At 45.8% G+C, this 11,134-nt stretch overlaps 1 protein-coding gene across 8 annotated transcripts in view; it reads right to left on the bottom strand.

Annotated features, from left to right (window-relative positions):
- Positions 1-11,134, bottom strand: part of LOC140399296 (protein-tyrosine sulfotransferase 2-like) — a 158,351-nt gene that overhangs the window by 147,060 nt on the left and 157 nt on the right. For 5 of the 8 annotated variants that reach the window (XR_011937765.1, XR_011937740.1, XM_072488832.1 and 2 more), the window contains exon 2: positions 8,618-8,722. The exons of 2 other annotated variants lie outside the window; for them this stretch is intronic. The gene's annotated coding sequence lies outside the window, so the exon portion shown is untranslated. Of the gene's footprint in view, positions 1-8,617; positions 8,723-10,966 lie in introns of all 8 variants that reach the window. One more of the 8 variants, XM_072488920.1, reaches the window with a different exon arrangement.

The raw sequence follows: 11,134 nt of genomic DNA, 5'->3' as shown, positions 1-11,134 counted from the left end.
CTCTCTTGCAGGAGATTGAATTGAATTGATTTATTCTTGTCACATGTATTAGTATACAGTGAAAAGTATTGTTTCTTGCATGCTGTACAAACAATGCATACCGTACACAGGGAAGGAAGGAGAGACTGCAGAATATAATGTTACAGTTATAGCAAGGTGTAGAGAAAAGATCAACTTAATATGAGGTAGGTGCATTCAAACGTCTGATGGCCGTAGGGAAGAAACTGTTTTTGAGTCGGTTGGTACGTGACCTCAAACTTTGGTATCTTTTTTCTGACGGAAGGAGGTGGAAGAGCGTTTGCCCAGGGTGCATGGGGTCCTTAATTATGCTGGCTGCCTTTGAGGCAGCGGGAATTACAGATAGAGTCACTGGATGGCAGGCTGGTTTGCGTGATGGACTGGGCTACATTTAGGACCTTTTGTAGTTTCCTGCGGTCTTGGGCAGAACAGATTCCATACCAAGTTGTGATACAACCAGAAAGAATGCTTTCTATGGTGCATCTGTAGAAGTTGGTGAGGGTCGTAGCGGACATGCCAAATTTCCTTAGTCTTCTGAGAAAGAGTCGTTGGTGGGCTTTCTTAACTATAGTGTCGGCATGGGGGGGGGGGGGGGGGGGGGGGGGAACCAGGACAGGCTGTTGGTGATCTGTGCACCTAAAAACTTGAAGCTCTCGACCCTTTCTACTTCATTCCCATTGATGTAGACAGGGGAATGTTCTCCACGCCGCTTCCTGAAGTCAATGACAATCTCCTTCGTTTTGTTGCCATTGAGGGAGAGATTATAGTCATTGCACCAGTTCACCATTCCTGTACTCTGTCTCGCAATTGTTTGAAATCCGACCCACTACAGTGGTGTCATCAGCAAATTTGAAAATCGAGTTGGAGGGGAATTTGGCCACACAGTCATAGGTGTATAAAGAGTATAGTAGGGGGCTGAGGACACAGCCTTGTGGGACACCAGTGTTGAGGATGATCGTGGAGGAGGTGTTGTTGCCTATCTTTACTGATTGTGGCCTGTGGATTAGAAAGTTCAGGATCCAGTCGCAGAGGGAGGAGCCGAGGCCAAGGCCACGGAGTTTGGAGATGAGTTTCGTAGGAATGATGGTGTTGAAGGCTGAGCTGTAGTCGATAAAAAGAAGTCTGACATAGGTGTCTTTGTTATCTAGGTGTTCCAGGGTGGAGTGCAGGGCCATGGAGATGGCGTCTGCGGTGTACCTGTTGCAGTGGTAGGCGAACTGTAGTGGATGAAGGCAATCCGGGAGGCTGGAGTGGATTCGTGCCATGACTAACCTTTCGAAGCATTTCATGATGATGGATGTCAGAGCCACTGGATGATACTCATTAAGGCACACTGCTTGACTATTGTTTGGGTTGACCTTCGAGAAGGCTGCTCTGACCTCTGCAGTGGTGATCTCAGGTACAAGTTCATCCGCGGCTTCTGGGGTGGAGGGCTCGCTCTCGCTGACCTCTTGCTCAAAGCGGGCATAGAATGCATCGAGCTCATCAGGGAGGGGTGCGTTGGAGCTGACGATTTTACATGCCTTCATCTTGCAGCCCGTTATGTCTTGCAGACCTTGCCATAGACGACGGGGATCCGTGTGGCTAGCCTGGGACTCGAGCTTGGTCCGGTACGGTCTTTTGGCATCTTTGATGGATTTCTTTAGATCATATCTGGCTTTCTTGTAGAGGTGAGGGTCGCCTGACTTGAACGCCTCAGACCTAGACTTCAGCAAGCAGTGGATATCCCTGTTCATCCATGCGGATTTGCTTCTTTGGCACACAGTCTTCTACACACTTACTCATGACGTCAGTTACTGTAGTGGCGTACCCATTCAGACTTGTCGCAGAGTTTTTAAATACTGACCAGTCCACTGACTCTAAGCAGTCCCATAGGAGACCATCCGATTCCTCAGACCAACAATGCACGACTTTCTTTCACGGATTCTCCCGCTTCAGTTTTTGCTTATAAGCCGGGAGCAGAAGACCAGCCTTGTGGTCAGATTTGCCAAAGTGTGGGCGGGCGATAGAGTAGTAGGCATGTTTGATATTTGTGTAGCAGTGGTCCAGGATGTTTGGGCCTTTGGTGGAACAGATGACGTGTTGGTGGTAACTTGGTAGTATGCTCTTGAGCTTGGCCTGATTGAAGTCCCCAGCTACAGTGAACAAGGCCTCGGGATGTTTCGTTTCAAGGCTATTTGTGGTGGTGAATATTTCGTCCAATGCGATTTTCACATTCGCATGGGGTGTGATGCAAGCTGCCATCAGGATAACAGAGCTGAACTCCCGCGGAAGGTAGAAGGGGCAGCATTTCATAGTCAGATATTCTACGTCCGGGGAGCAGAAACTCGCCCTTGCCTTGCCTGAAGCCGCCGTACGGTCCATTCGGTGGATTGAGAAGCCCTTTGGTTGTAGGGCACAGCGGTGAAGCAGGAGTGAGTCATGTCTCCGTGAAAAAGAGCACACAGCAGATGGTCTTTGCCTAGCACTTGTGTGGCGCCAATTTAACTTTCCACTTGTCAGCCCAAGCCTGGATAATCGTCCAGATCTTGCTGCATTTGGACATGGACTGCTTTGTTATCTGAGGAGCTACGAATGGTGAACATTGTGCAGTCATCCATAAACATCCCCACATCTGACCTTGTGATGGAAGAGGGGTCATCTGACCTTATGGTGGAAGTGGGATCATTGATGAAGGAGCTGAAGATGGTTGGGCCTAGCATACTATCCTAAGGAACTCCTGTGGTGATGTCCCGGTGCTGAGATTTGGCCTCCAGCCACCACAACCGTCTTCCTTTGTGCCAGGTATGACTCCAACCAGCGGAGATTTTTCCCCGATTCCCATTGACTCCAGTTTAGCTCGGAGTCCTTGATGCCATACTCGGTCAAATGCTGCCTAGATGTCAAAGACAGTTACCCTCACCGCAGGCATTCAGCTCTTTTGTCCATGTTTGAACCAAGGCTGTAATGAAGTTAGGAGCCGAGTGACCCTGGCAGAACTCAAACTGAGCGTCCATGAGCAAGTTATTGCTGAGTAAGTGCCGCTTGATAGCACTGTTGATGACTCCTTCCATCACTTTGCTGATGATGGAGAGTAGGCTGATGGGGCAGTAATTGGCTGGGTTGGATTTGTCCTGTTTCTTGTGTATAGGGCAGACCTGGGCAACTTTCCACATTGCTGGGTAGATGCCAGTATTGTAGCTGTACTGGAACATCTTGGCGAGGGGTGCAGCACGTTCTGAAGCACAAGTCTTCAGTACTATTGCTGGGATATTGCCAGGGCTCATAGCCTTTGCAGTGCCTTAGATGTTTCTTGATACACACTGGCCTCCTTCTGCACTGGAGTGATTCCTTAGGCACTTACATACTGCACATTTTTACATGGCACCAATATAACATTCAGGTTCTAGACTTAGGAGAGGCCATTACACCAGGTTTCCACCCCTTCCATGTAGATCATTTTCTCAATGGACTGACAGTTCTGTTTCTACAACAGCCATTGCTGCAGGGGAGGGTGCTTTTGGTTCAATTGTCTCTTATTCCTTACAATACAATTCATTGCAGAGGATTCTCAGGCAAAGGACCCAAGAAGTTCATGATGGGTCTTTAGTTAAGATCTCAGGTCGGAAGCAAGTTAAAATGCAGCTGTCTTTTTTAAGTCCTTTCCCAAAAAGGATCACTTGGGCTTTCTATTGCTCATAACAGTTGCATGCCTTTGGGAAAACATTTTATGGATTGACCAATAATTATTACTCCTAATTTTCATTCTTGGACCAATAACTTAACTGTGGTGCTGTGAAAATAAATGGAATTGAAGTTTGGACAACACAATTTTCAGTACATGATGTATTTAAGGATGTCACAAAGGTAACAAATTTTCACGTAAACTTTTCTGAAAGTTGTCACATTTCAGCAGTTTCATCGAAGTCAAAATCAGCACATAAGCACACAGCTAGTAACACATGGAATGCAAGCCCTGTGGCTATAAAAGGATGCCCACAGCGCTCAGTGTCCTGTGACGGAGGATCAAATAGAGGAGTGTGGAGAGCACTCACGCACATCTTGTGATAATCCATACATACATTGGAGTAAACAGGAAACTAGTGTTTCCTAGCAACTGCAACTACAGGTTGTGTGGTAGCTGTCCAAACATGGTTATATTTTCTCTATGTTTTCTCTTTTAATTATTTTCTCTCACTATGCCACAATAGGATGTGCAAGAGTGTAACCTGTACCCACTTCTACCAATGGCTTACTTAATTTCAACACCCATCCAAAAAAAAAGTTTTTTTAAGCCATTTCAAAATCACAATATTTCAGATTAGCTTCAAATATCTTTTGTCCCTAGTTTCAATGTATTGAACTGAAAGAAAGTTCAAAATATAAACACTGGCAGAGATGATTGATTGAGGCTATGGGACCACAAAAGCAAACAGGATATCCTTCACTTCCAACACAACATCAGTGGCACTAATACGAAGCATTTTAGACACCAATAAACTCAATGAAAAAAACCACTAAAATGGAGAAAACTACCACTACATTCAAGCATCTGGTGACTGCAAATATTATTCTCAAGAATTTGAAATGGCTCTCCCAATTATGATAGGTAAATATCATGGTTTGCAGTAGCATGTATGCATTTCATACCCCATGACCAACTTCACCTTTAAAAGGTTTTGTTAAGCCTACCTGTATGTCTATAAATTTTCCCACAGGATATAGGGTACCAGGATTGACCCTGCTTTCAAACGGGACTTTAAAAAAAAAAATGTTTTAAACGATCAGGCCTGAACGATCCCACAATGCCCCGACGTACCGATTAGGGGCTCCTTGAGCCCCCCTCACAACACCTCAGGGAAGGGTACCTCTGGGCCCGAACCCCAGCGTAGGCCAAATGTCACCAGTCTGGCAGTGGCACCTGTGCACTCTGGTAATGCCAGGCTGGCACCCAGGTGACACTGCCAGGACCAAAGTGCCAGGTGGCATCAGCAGTGTCAGTGTGCCACCCTGCCCAGAGGCCAACCACCAGGGGCCTTCCGATTGCCTGGGAGGACTCATTTGACCTCCAGTTAGATCTTGCGAGGCATGGCAAGACGAGCTGAGTCGTGGCCGTTAGATCGTGCCCATAGTCACCCATTTGTATTCTACCAGCAAATCACGACTTGGCAGAAACACGTAGTCAGATAGGCTAGGGCTAGTAAATCAACAAACATGCTCACAATGAAATTAGCCAATATTTCAGACTTGACAATCATCATCCCTGGTTATATCACGTCCAACTGGCATGACAAACTCACCAGAGATGGGAGCACAGTGGTATATAGTTGTGGTGGGAAGGGGGGACTGGCTCAGGCAGTCTTCAATATTAACTCAGAACCTCTGGCTTCACGCCAGACACAGGGAAGGAAACATCCAGATGATTACTACCCAATGTCCTCCCTTAACTGATGAATCAGTAAAAAGTAAAAGTCGCCATAGTCCCAGACGACCATAGGCTGCTCTTCACCTGTGTTTTGGAAGAAGGCAGGATTAACAAAATACAGTAAAAGCAACTTTCCCATGTTCAAAATATAGGTAATAATAATTATAATCTTTATTATTGTCACAAGTAGGCTTACGTTAACACTGCAATGAAGTTAGAACATACAGTGCAGAAGGAGGCCATTTAGCCCATCGAGTCTGCACCGACCCACTTAAGCCTTCACTTCCACCCTACCTCCGTAACCCAATAACCCCGCCTCACCTTTTTGGTCACTAAGGGCAATTTATCATGGCCAATCCACCTAACCTGCACGTCTTTGGACTGTGGGAGGAAACCGGAGCACCTGGAGGAAACCCTCGCAAACACGGGGAGAACGTGCAGACTCTGCAGACAGTGACCCAAGCGGGAATCGAACCTGGGACCCTGGCGCTATGAAGCAACAGTGCTAACCACTGTGCTACCGTGCTGCCCAGGTTATTACTGAATCTGTACAAATCCGGACTACTGAAAGTGCTGGAATCTAAAATAAAAACAGAAAAAGCTAGGAATACCCAGCAGATCAGGCAGCAGCTGTGCAGAGAAACAGAGTTCACATTTAGGGTTATTGCTGACCCTTCATCAGAATTAAGTTATCAACTGAAAACATCAACTTGTTTCTCTTGAGATGCTGCCTGACCTGCTGAACATGTCCTGAATTTTGTTTTTATTACTGAAGGTGTAACCTGATTTTCCCCAAGCATCTGCTTGTATGATGGACTGGTTGTACCATAAAACTATTGTTCTAACTGAAACATTTCCTGTTCTCTTTGTACCAGATCCCAGGCTTATCTTTGATCTTTCAAGCAACACCCAAACATATACAATGACAGAATACTTTATCGAGCGGTTAGAGGATCTTATTCCCCTTATGAAAGTAGTTATCCTCACCACATATCAGAGCTCAAAACTACAAAAAGTGTTAAAAATGGTTTACAATTTACTGATTTGGACTCTCATCCTGCAATGTTAAAATAGAACCATAAATACATTAAACGTTAAAATATTTATTAAAAAATGACTGCCAGAGTTATTAATAAAAAGACATTTTTCAACTCTGCCAATAGATAAAGAAATCCTTTTCCTTGAAACATGGATTTGCTTTTATACTTTATTATTACAGACTTGCTGGTACATTTCAGTACTTAAATAACTTCACTTGCTACTAGAGCATAAAGCAAAAATCTAAAGAGCTTTCAACTACACAGCCTTTTCCTCAGCCACAACAGTTTCTCGGTTCTTTCACTAAAACAAAAGTACTAAACAAATCAGATTTTCGCTGTCCTTTTCATTTTTCCAGCCACTTGTGTCCCTAGTTTCCCCTCTCTCAATTCACTTTTACTTAGAATGCACTCCAAACGGTAACAAGCATCCTTGAATGCCTCAAAGTGCCACTTCTTCACCTGTGGGCCTAACTGAACAAAGAAGATATTCACACTCGAGGCTCATTCGGTCTTCATCTAAACAGCCAAACAAGGGTCACCCGACTAGAATAAAGAGCAAAAGCACAGACAATTTTTCTTCAAGCTTAGAGGTTCTGTGACCAACTGCATCATCTCAATGTTGCCCAGTCTAACAGCCAATTCAGCACTGAACAGGGATCAAATCAGAAACACAATTTTTGTTACTCTCAATCCCTTCCTGTCCCACTATGCTTGTCCTTACCGGTCGTATAAGAAACGGTTGGGGACTCTCGGTTTGTACCCGTTGGAGTTTAGAAGGATTGGGATCTTATTGAAACTTACAGAATACTGCGAGGCCTGGATAGAGTGGACGTGGAGAGGATGTTTCCACTTGCAGGAAAAACTAGAACCAGAGGACACAATCTTCAACTAAAGGGCCGATCCTTTAAAACAGAGACGAGGAGGAATTTCTTCAGCCAGAGTGGTGACTCTTTGGAACTCTTTGCCGCAGAAGGCTGTGGAGGCCAAATCACTCAGTGTCTTTAAGACAGAGATAGACAGGTTTTTGATTAATAAGGGGATCAGGGGTTATGAGAAGAAGGCAGGAGAAAATATCAGCCATGATTGAATGGCGGCGCAGACTCGATGGGCCGAGTGGCTTAATTCTGCTCCAATGTCTTCTGGTCCACATTGCTATACTCATCTGCCACCTAATCTTTTTCTAAAGCTCCCTTCACGTGAGGCAACCCCCCCCCCCCATATTTATTTCTCAAGCTAGATTACCTCGTAACCATGTCTCTGTAATGTTGGTTACATCCAAATCATATTAGCTCTATTTACACCATTAGTTCATCTAGCTTATTGCAGATGCTTTCTGCATTCAGATAATGAACTTCCCATTTAATCTTTTAAAAACTTCTATTCCCTGAAATGATTTTATTCATTGATGTACAATTTTCGTTAAAGCTCTCAATCCCTTCCTGTCCCACTGTGCGTGTCCTTACCTACATTGCTATACTCCTCTGCCATCTCAATCTTTCTCCAAATCTCCCTTCACCTGAAACAACCCTCCCCCATACTCAAATTTTACTACTTTCTGTTTACATTGTTGAATATTTGGTAATAACAATAGATAAGTGGATATTTCAGTCAATCACAATATTCTGTATGCACACAAATGATCCCTTTGGAAGATGCAGCAGTAATAATGCATGCTACGAGGCCGTTTAATTATATATTGAGAAATACATTTTGCTGAAGACATTGATTTCCTGTGCACAAACCCAAATGCTGGTTACCTTGATTTTTGGTTCCTAATTCCGAGTCACGTTTACCATTGTAAATTGCTATGCCATTATTCAATTCTTGGACATAAATAAGGGGGTCAGTTAGCCCATCACACATGCATCAGCTCTTAGAAGGAGCGGTCAACCATCATTCTTTGATGGTTTCCACCTGCTGGTAGCACTGTGGAGCACACTACAATATTGTCAAATGAGCTTACCACCTCAAACATGCAAAAAATATTTACAACTCACCACCTGAACTAACCATGCATAAGAAGTATTAAAACAAAGCATTCAACAAAAAGTTTAGTAACACTTTCAGTAGCTCTAGTAAACTGTTCAAAGGGCAATAGATGATTGAAGATAGACTGCAGGGATCAGCAATCATTTCAAACATTCGCAGTCATTACCTTGCTAACTCGCTGCACAATCACAATGAGTACGCTGTTGTGCACCTGGGTAGTCTTCAAGTACGAACGCATGATGTTCACCAGTTGGCTCAATGTCTTTAGTGGCTGATGGGCAATGTAAAAGATGCACAATATTGTAGATTATTCCTGCAAAGTACCATTTTGAGAGATTGCACTTTCGGCAGTCAATCAAAACTTAGTAGCAGCCTCCTCCCAAGAGTAGAATGCTAAGGTAATGAATGAACACTCGTGTATTATTCACACAGAATCCACGGCACAGAAATAGGCCATTCAGCTTAATGAAGGTACACCAGTGCTTATACTCTACCTCTCTCAAGTTATTCCCTTCTTTCCCAGCGTCTGCATGGTCTCGCAAATGTACCCGCTTCGGGACATCCTTTCCTGCCAGAAGCGTGGTACATTGGCGAGACCATGCATACGCTGCGACAACGAATGAACGGACATCGCGCGACAATCACCAGGCAGGAATGTTCCCTTCCAGTCGGGGAACACTTCAGCAGTCAAGGGCATTCAGCCTCTGATCTCCGGGTAAGCGTTCTCCAAGGCGACCTTCAGGACGCGCAACAACGCAGAATCGCCGAGCAGAAACTTGTAACCAAGTTCCGCACACGAGTGTGGCCTCAACCGGGACCTGGGATTAGTGTCACATTACATTCATCCTCCACCATCTGCCTGCAAAATCCTACCAACTGTCCTGGCTTGACACAATTCACATCTCTTTAACCTGGGGTTACCCCATCTCTGGATCTGTAAAGATTTAATCACCTGCTAATGCTCGTATTCCAAGCATTGTCTGGCATCTTTGAATCTGTCTATATATATGTTTCTAGAACATATCTCTTCATTCACCTGAGGAAGGAGCAGCGCTCCGAAAGCTAGTGACATCGAAACAAACCTGTTGGACTTTCACCTGGTGTTGTAAGACTTCTTACTGTTCACAGAGGAAGATACAGAAATTGTCCTAAAAAACTCTAGAAAACCAAGGGACTAGTGAGCACGAGGGCGGCACGGTAGCACAGTGGTTAGTAATGTTGCTTAACTGCGTGCCAGGGTCCCAGGTTCGATTCCCAGCCTTGGGTCGCTGTCTGTGCGGAGTCTGCGCATTCTCCCGTGCCTGCAGGGGTTCCTCCCACAGTCCAAAGATGTGCAGGTTAGGTGGATTGGCCATGATAAATTGCCCTTAGTGTCCAAAGAGGGTTAGGTGAGGTTACTGGGTTATAGGATAGGGTGGAGGCGTGGGCTTAAGTAGGGTGCTCTTTCCCAGAGCCGGTGCAGACTCGATGGGCCAAATGGCCTCCTTCTATGATTCTATGACCCTTCCAGATCTACATGATCCTATGACAGTGCTGAAGGGGAATAGAAAGTCTCCACCCTTCTATACAAAGGTCACATGGACTCGAAACAACTCAAGTTTCTCTCTGCACAGATGCTGCCAAGACCTGATGAGTTTACCCAGCGCTTCCTGCGGTTGGATAAGATACCATCCCTTTTTTTAATTCCAGGATCTGCAAACCTGAGTTCTTGGCGTAGCCGAATCAATTAAAGTCAGAAGGAAACAAGCAGGGGGATTAGCAGCAGACTCGCGGGTACATGTTGCCTTAGTGCCTTGTGTTATGCATCCACAGCTTCTTTAACACCTCAGCTCCCCCTGCGCACGCCCGTTTCTGCTCCGCCACCAGTCAATGAATAGCCGAAACCTCACATCAATCAAAGTCCCCTTCCTCCTCGCGGCGCTCATGCCCACTTGTCACTGGCGGGGGTAAAAGCGGGAGCTGGTCGGAAACTTCACACACAGGCACACACTTATCGGCGGAACAATTATGCACGGCATTGTATGTAGAAAAAGGAGACATTGATCACCCCCCTCCTCCCTCCCTTCCCAGCTCACAATATGATGCTTCACCCGGGAAAACGACAGCCAACGAAGATAACGTTGGGGGTGAGCACCGGCCAGTAATTGCTGGAAGCTGCAAAGGGAACTCGCGCATTCATGTAGTGCCTTCCACCTTTGCACTACATGAATGCGCGAGTTCCCTTTGCAGCTTCCAGCAATTACTGGCCGGTGCTCACCCCCAACGTTATCTTCGTTGGCTGTCTTCGGGAGGTCTTAACTCTGCTCTCTCTAATCGATGCAAACCAATGTTACCACACTCCCAATCTCACTAACTCGTGCAGTGGCGTCCAGTGATGGTGCCTCCCCCCGATCGGCAATGCAGCCTTGCGAGTCTGCACGTTGGTCCAAGGGGGGGGGGGGGAGGGGATTTCCTGTCGCACCAATATGAACCCCCCCTCCCTCCGTCCATCTCCAGGTAGTAGGTTGGCACAAACCTTCTTCTCAATCAAAGCACCAGTCCAGTCACCATCTCCTTCGGCCGGCCACGGCACTCGCCATTATTTTTTTTTTTCAATTAAAGAGCCCCCCCCCAGCCCCGGGTTAGTTGGAGCGGAGTCAGCTCGGCTCAGTGATGAGAGCCGGTACCTCCATTATCACCCACC

Source organism: Scyliorhinus torazame, chromosome 1, assembly GCF_047496885.1.
Source record: "Scyliorhinus torazame isolate Kashiwa2021f chromosome 1, sScyTor2.1, whole genome shotgun sequence".
Taxonomy (NCBI): domain Eukaryota; kingdom Metazoa; phylum Chordata; class Chondrichthyes; order Carcharhiniformes; family Scyliorhinidae; genus Scyliorhinus; species Scyliorhinus torazame.
Note: the sequence above shows the minus strand (reverse complement) of the source record. Positions and strands in the feature narration are given on the sequence as shown.